Raw genomic sequence first — 8682 nt, 5'->3', positions numbered from 1 at the left:
TAATCGCACAAATGCAAGTTATATGGTCAGAGACACACACACTTAAATGCGTTTATTTATTATCAACTTCCTGTAACTTTTGCAACACTGTTGCGACATTGAATATTCACTAGGTACAAACACTGCTAAACAAGAAACTTCTTTTATCGTGATGTATCGCCTTTTTAATACTCTGTAGTTTAATGTAGATGTCAACTACCCACTCCTTCTAACAACTTTTACCCAATCTGCAACAACGTTATGTTTCGTTGGGTACTTTTTTCAATTTTGCTGAATGCCATTTTCATGAAAACGTAAGCGATAAAAAAGTCAGCAGTATATTTAAACGAGGCTCACAAAAACGTTCCATCAACACCAGACACGGTTTGTTTGGCCTACATATAAGAAAGTTCAGTGGCTTCTCTTTTGATTTTCGTGTTGTTTTGGAGAATTTTTGTCACGCTTGATTTTCAGCAAGTCAAGTGCTTTTGAAATGCATCGCGCTTCAAAAATTTTGATTAATCTATATTTACAGTTAATATTTTAACATGGATGTGTACATTTCACAATCAGAAGAAAATTTCAGACAACTTGACCAACATTTTCTCAAATGGTGCCGAAAGCGCTTGAAAAGCTATTGAATCAGACTTGTAAATGGGAAGTCCTATGTTGTTCGGGTGGGGTTTGGGACTTACCTATCCAAAGTTACTGTGCGTTCACATTTTTATCAGCGCAAAAAATTGAGACGAAAAGTTGTCACTTATCCCAGTTTTGGAATGCTTTTTGTTGGATATTTTGCTTCACGAATTTAGTATGCTAAAACCCAGGAAGACGGAAACAACCGGCGAGGCTTTTGTATACCGTTAATATAGTTCAGCCAAGCCTTTACCAGCAGTTTGGCGAACAATATGATTATGGCTAAGTCCCAGTGAGGGTCACAAATCGGAGTACCATGTTTTGGCGGAAGCACAATTCATGCCACACTTGAAAAGTCCCTTCTTTTGAGCGATTAGCACGTATCATGTTTGTTGATTCCAAGTAATTATGATTAAAGTTTAAACAGAACGTACAAATTGAATTTCGAATTGACTGGAGTCACAAACCAAATGTGGCAAATCGTAAGACAACTAAGTAAAATACAAGCAGTAAAGCTTGTGTTGATATTTATTTGTTAACTTTTTTGTTAATCATCTGGCAAATCACCCACGATCACGAACGTTTGTCGAGAATACCACGGTTCAATCAATATCAGCAAAACTTTTCTTAAAATTAAAAAACAGAACGTAGCCGGTATATCACATTTCAACCGCAAGTCTTAAGTGCTGCGCTCGAATTTGTCCTCGGCTGTACGCCATAACCTCCATGAATTAACTCTGACCTGATGACGAAAAACTGTCGATAATGTAACATATTAACTCTCTTGGCTTGGAGCTTCAGTCGATAATATGAATCAAAAAAGGGCTTGTATCAAAACATCCTGATAACGAAGACGTTCTGGAAGTCCATTACTTCCTTGCGAACGCGTCACGTGTTTCCTTTCTTCGAATGCGTCATGACACGTTTTGGTAAACATTTTTTTAAACTGTGCAATGTTTTCAAACCTTCAAAACTGGTCACGGTTGCTGCAATGATGAAAATGCGTAAACAACGGTGAGCATTCAATTGCTAAAAAGAAAATCATGACTCTATCACACAACACGTAACACTATCGTAACATATTTTATTCGAAAGGGACGACTGAGAATATTATATTACCGAAGAAGGTAAAAGGAAACCGGGGTATGTTGACCGGGGGCGATATTGACCAACACTCTAAGAAGGTAACAGACAATAAACTCTAAAGTGATGTTCACGGACGAACTCAACGCTTAACAACATAGTTAAGCGCTACCTATTGCAAAATGACACTATGCGAGACTTCTTATCGTGAGAAAATAGCGCAGCAAGTAATCGTCGCTAGTAGACTTTTTCTCTATGTTCAATACCGATGTGTACGCTGAGATTGGACCGAGTTGCGTGATTCCAAACCTACAAAATAAAGGATGGTTACTTGGGTGCAAAATAAGTGGAGTTGATAACTTTGAAAAGGAAAGCCAAAGCCAGGCGAATTCGCCCAAAGTTCTACACAATTGTAACATCAAATCTAAACTGCTCATTCTGGAAACACTTTACATCCAGCAACATAAACCATCACGGAACGGAGATGACAGCTCCAAACCCCTAAACCTGTTCAACATCTAGGTCTGCACTGCAGCTTGACACACTGCTAATGATGACGTCGCTGCTGTGCTATCGAAGCTGCTGTCGCCCTCCGGCTTGTTACTCGATGTTGTTACTGCTGTTTCCCTTTCAGTCCTTTATTAACCCGACGCTTTTCTGCAACCAGTTCATTGTAGTAATACTGATGATGAACCCAGTATGAGTTCGAAACGTTTACTTATGGAATATGATTAACAGCATCCTAGCTTTGGCTTTCCGTTTCAAGGATGGTTATATTCTACGACAACGTCAATGCTAAATGTGATCAAAAACCAAAATTGATTCGCTCGGTTTTACTCCAATCAAAAGCATTGCGTAAAAGGATTATGTGGATAGTGAAACTGGTCGACTTCTGTTTACAAACAACGTCAAAGATGAAGATGAGGCAACGCTTTTTTACAGATACTATAGCCAAAAATCACAGTAAAACGTTTAAAGTCAGTATCAAAATAAATGAAAAAGCGTGTACTTTTATTCGGACAGTGTATAGGTTTCCAAACATTCCAGAATATAAACAAAAAGCAATAGGTGGTTGTGTTTCTTATTTAGATTTGTTGTGCGTGATTATGCATGGCGAGAAATAATGGGCATGAAAGTTTTGTGTGTGGATTAAATTGTTTTTCTTATTGTGACACATTTTTTTGGTGTTCCACAACGCTTCGCGCCACACAATGTATTTTTCACGAATATTTTGTCACAAATTCAACGTTACGGCATACGCCATGCAATACAAATCCATAAATGCATTTCTTGACAACTTTTGATACAATGTGTAGCACAGTTGTGAAAAAGTGTTTACTAAAACGTGTCATGACGAACGACCTCGATATCAAGACGTTTTATTACAAACCCTTTTTTTAACTGACCTTATCGGCCTAAGCTCCAAGCCAATTCTTCAACAATATTGGTATTAAGCTCTGAAATATATGCAATGCGAAGTATTCCAATCTTTGCAGATGTATTCAGACAGATAAAAAAAAGTTTAATTTAATCACAACAAATGTACAGAAAAATTACATGTGGATTGGCATAGAGTTTTTAAATACAATGCTACATAATCGGTAGTTTTTCGTCATCAGGTCATCAGGTTTATTCATGGAGGTTGTGGCGAACAACCGAGGACAAATCTAGCGCAGCATAAAATCTTCCCCAAAATATCAAAAAAAAATAGTATCAATGAGTTCAGACATCCTGTGAACTTCTGGCCAAGTGATGCCACGCGTTTTTTGGAAACATTGTTCAAGGCTTGTTCGCGCTGTGTGGCACCATCACCTCAGCAATCAATTGAATTGCTGCCAGGGGCACGATTGGGTTGTAAAAAACCCTTTTCCGGGCAGCTTCTCAATAACCGCCGTTCAAAGTTGTTCGGTTCTCGTCAGTTCATTGTGCTCGTTTACGGCACACATTTTATAGGTGTGAAGAACACAGTCAGGAGAAGATTTTACCCGAAAGTTGCCGTCCTGAAGTTTGTTAAGGAACATTATATAAACCTAAAGAATGTTCATAAAATGGCTGAGATATCTCCAGAAGTAACATTTTTCGCCCTAAACAGAACTTGGTTGGATTTACAGGAGAAAATTGCAATTAGCACCAAATTTGGTGGCGCTAACCTTGCAACAATTCACTGCAGAAACTACCCGGTAACTCTAATTGTTCAAGATCTACAAAAGTCCGGCTTCAAACCTTCCAAAAAGTGCCAGACTGTGACAAGATTTTACGATAATTTCGAAGCGGATATACTCGCTGAACAGTCGTCAAACTTGTAACATATTTATTTACATCAGTTATATATCAACTTTCTACAGTTTTTTTTCATATCTTTTTATTTTTGTCAACAAACACGTGCTCTTCGCGAACTGACACATTGGGGACATAATTTTAATTAATGCTTTAGTTTATTTCGTAAATATTTGTTTCGTGTCATAGTCAGTACCATTACTCACACAAAATTTACAATTTCGATTGACTTTTGATATGCAATGTTGCTTGCCCAGCAATAACCACACTTTAGGACAATAAAGTTCACCGACTAAATGCGGTATAAGATTGAATGAATAAATGAATAACAAATTATCTTTTGCACAATTAATCAGTCTTTTGTATGCACCTGGTGTACATTTATATATGGTAATGTCATTGTTTACTTTGCAAGTCCGTACACAGTTATAAGCCATTATGTTACAAAGCAATGTTCTGTGCTTCCTTACGTATATTTACAAACTTTCTGATTGCCCACGACAGTCCTTGTACAAGAGTGTAACTTCAGTATGTTTCGATGGTATGTTTACAAACAAGGGTTTTCCTGTCATCTCATCTTTGTAGTCTTTGTAAGCAACTGTTTTAAGCGGATCAAAAGAAAGAGACAAACAGACAGCAGTTGTGTACTTACTAACACTCAAGCCAATCAACACTTTGCAATTGTGATTTTGAATAACTTCTTTTACCAGGTACGGCATCATGTGATGCATCATTCCCTTGTTTTGATAGGTTGGAATTACACAACAAGGCCCAAATTCAGCATAAATGTCTGTTTTAAACTTAGCAAAATATCCGTCACCGAAGCTGTTGTAGAACCGGGTTAGAGCTTGGCATTTTTGTGAAGGTTTAAAACCAGATTGTTGTAATGACTTCTCGACCGAAATCTCGCCTTTGTGGTGAACTGTAACTAAGTGGAGCGCCACCAAATGGTCTGTTTTATCAACAAACCCAACCGCTAAGTTTTGCTTCAGGGCGACCAAAGTACGATGTTTATGGAACGGAAATGTTTCTTCCGGAGATACGCCAGCCATCTTGTGAACTATTTCCATGTGTGTGTAATGTTTCTTTATAAAATTCACAACAACAATGGAATCTTTGAGGCAAAACCTTTTGAAAACTAAATTCTTCATTTGCCTAAATAAGCCAACACTGCTCGAAAAGACATTCATTGGGTAAACATATATAGCTGGTAAAAAAAATACAATTACGTCCAAGTGAAAGTTATTTGCACATACCTTGCCATGTGGTCAAAAGTGCAGAATTGTATATTTTAAAAGGTTAGAATTTAGAACTTAACGCTAATATAGTCATTACACGGAATGTTAGAATAAGAGATATTTATCAAAAACTTACAATTTAGAAAAATTGATTGAAAGGTAAAAAAATTATCCAAAAATTTAAGACAACTATTATGAAATTAAACTCTTTTCTACAAATCGTTGTTCTGTTAATAAGCTGATTGTAAACTTAAGATAAACGTTGAAAAACAAGTTACTGCTGACACCGCACCATAGGTCATTCGCCTGTTCAAATAAAGAAAAGCATTGGTTGAAAAGCTGCGACGCCAACAGAGGGTCTAAAAATTGTTTGTCACACGAAAACCATCGTTGCGGAACCGCCAGACAAATGTCCACTTCGCCAATAAAGATTGGGTTTCCAGTCGGAAAATAATCTTATAGAGCCAGCAGCGAGGATCCGATGTATTTGCCTTGTTAACTGATACCGTTACTTCAAACAGGCGACTCTTTACAGAGGTTGACCAAAAACCTATGTATACATTCACAAATTTCATCTCGAATTGTTTTCAGTATTACGGACTTATCCTGATAGGTAGATTGAATAACGGCAAAAACGTCGACAGAATAATAAGTTTTGCCAAAAGGGCTTCGAATTTATTGAACAATGTTTTTTTTTAACGAATTCTGAAGAAACATATTTTTGGCACAACTGCCATGTGTAAAATGGTAACATATCACGCCCAGGGCCACATAACATGCCAGAGGCAAAGTTAAAACTACTGCATGTAGCGTCGCGAACAGCAGATATTGCCAACAGCGATGTGCGCTTACAGCAGTCAAGTGAAACAGATTTGTTGGTAGTTGATTTCTAAAGCTCACAGTAGAATGCTTTTTTCAATAGAATAGAATCCAATAGAATGCTTTTTTCCAATGCAAATAATTTGTCTGTTTAATAAATTTGTTTGTTGGTAGAAAACCAATTCTTAGAAATAGAAAGGTAAAATTTTAAATTTCCTCAAATGCTTTCGGATGGAGGTTACTCTTTATATTCTTTGTTCTTATGCACGAATATTTTCAGTGTCGAGTGAAAGAAATGGAAAATTTGCGCTTTAAACGATTTTCTCTTGAAGATTCTGATATCGTCCTCAAGTTCATTAAAGATCATTACACGAACCTAGAAATAGTTCACAGAATGGCGGAAGTTTCTCCTCAAGAAACCTATCAGTTCCATAAACATCGTACTTTGCTCGCCCTGAAGCAGAACCTGGCGGTTGGCTTTGTTGACGAAACAGATCACTTGGTGGCGCTCCACTTAGCTACAGTTCACCACAAAGGTGAGATTTCGGTGGAGGACTTGTTACAACATTCTGGCTTCAGACCTTCGGAAAAATGCCAAGCATTAACCAGGTTTTTTAATAGCTTTGGTGGCAATTATTTTACAAAGTTTAATACTGACAGTTACGCTGAATTTGGACCCTGCTGTGTTATACCAAAGTTACAAAACAGGGGATTGATGCATCACATGAAAACATATCTTATGGGAAAAGTTGTTGAAAACCACAATTGCAAAGTGTTGGTTGGCTTGAGTGTAAGCAAGTACACAACTGCTGCTTGTCTGTCGCTTTCCTTTATTCCTGTGAAAAGTGTAGCGTTTAAAGACTATGTAGATAGCAAAACAGACAAACGGTTATTTATTGACATATCCACAAAACACCCAAATGTTACGCTCTTGTATAAAGACTATCGCCACCAAGCATCCAAATTATAATTACATCTGAATTTAGTGTTATTCTATGTGCATGTGATATTTAGCCAGTGATAGAATGTAAAATAAACAATATGTTCAACGATTCATTTGTTCACATAGGTTGCCTTCAACTTTTATTGGCCGTTAGTGATGCTGCTGACAAACTTTCATTGTTAAGATCTGTCTAATTGCCAAAGACAAGCGGTTTAAATTAATTACATTGATTTGTAGGTGAACGATTGATAATCATTTAACTGCACTTTTTGCAGTGCTAAGTTTTAAGCATGATAGAATATAGAATGTCTGTCTGGCCTAGGTAACGATTAGTTATGATTATCATAGTGTCTGGCACTTGCAAAGCGAACAATAGAAAAGAAATCACAAAACCAGCGGAGCGTTTAAACAGCATTTAGAAAAACTAAACGGCCTTACTGGTAGGTTACCATGGTCGTCGCTAGTGACGTACAACGTTATGGCTATTTTCACATATTTGTGAAAATGATTACAAATCCTTGCGTTTCTCACCAGCTGAATGTGTTAGCGGGATACAAAATACATATATTCAACGAAGAATTGGTAAACAAAACACAATTGCATACACAAATAAATATGCAAAAATAGGTTCTTGGGTAGAAACAACACACAATAATGAACACAGTAAAATACAAGCGTACTAAATTTAGGAAACTTTATTGGTTTTCAAGTTTTATGCGTTCTTTCAGATTTTTGGAAACACAATTTGATATAAGCGAGGATATGAAATACGGCATTCATCTTTTCATGGCAAAATCTCTCGTTTCGTGCAATGTTCTTTCATTAAAACCTGAAAAATCTTTTCAGCTATACAGAAACTCATAACGCATATTTGTTAGAGGCATTTTTTTAACTCATTTCACTTGATTTGTTGTATTTGCATCCCATACAAGGTTTATAATCGCGACAACGTTTGACGACAGTCTTTGTATAAGTAAGTTGCCTCATCATCATCATCTACACAATAAGGAAACAATTCAATACCTGACTTGGCGTCAACATAACCCTTATACGCAAGACTTTTACCGGGTTTAAAGCCAAGAGCCAATAGAGCGTGTTTCGCATACACTGATGTAGCAATGCTTGTCATTACGTCACATTTCCGTTTTGACAGAAGCTCATTTGAAATCTTGGATAAGCGACCAAGTAATCCGGCATTTTTGTATTCCTTCATTACACAAGAAGGCCCAATTTCTACATACAAATCGGTGTTGAACTTGGTAAAAACATCTTCTTTTAAGTTGCTGATAAATCTGAACAGAGCCTGGCCCTTTTCTGATGGCCTAAAACCCGATTTCTCCAGCTGCATTTTCATATTATCATTACTACTATCGGTTTTGTAATGAATAGTGGCTACGTTTAGAGCCACGATGCGGCCATGTTTATCCACACACCCCAAAATGAGATTTTGTTTCAAAGCTAGAACGCAGCGTGACTTCCGTTTGAAGATTTGGGAGATTTCATTTTGTGAAAGTCCGCTCATTTTGTGCAAAAGCTCATGTTTCGCGTAATGTTCTTCCAAAAACTTCAAAATCTCGGACGAGTCTTTTAAAGAAAGTTGTTTGAAAACCAAATCATTAAAAGGTATTTTTTTAAAAGTGGCCATTTCAATTCCTATTAGTTGGTTTGATATTTTATCTTACAACCTATGTATTAAGAATATAATTA

Source organism: Ascidia mentula, chromosome 5, assembly GCF_947561715.1.
Source record: "Ascidia mentula chromosome 5, kaAscMent1.1, whole genome shotgun sequence".
NCBI classification, from domain to species: domain Eukaryota; kingdom Metazoa; phylum Chordata; class Ascidiacea; order Phlebobranchia; family Ascidiidae; genus Ascidia; species Ascidia mentula.
The sequence above is the reverse complement of the archived record's forward strand: the minus strand, read 5'-3'. Positions refer to the sequence as shown.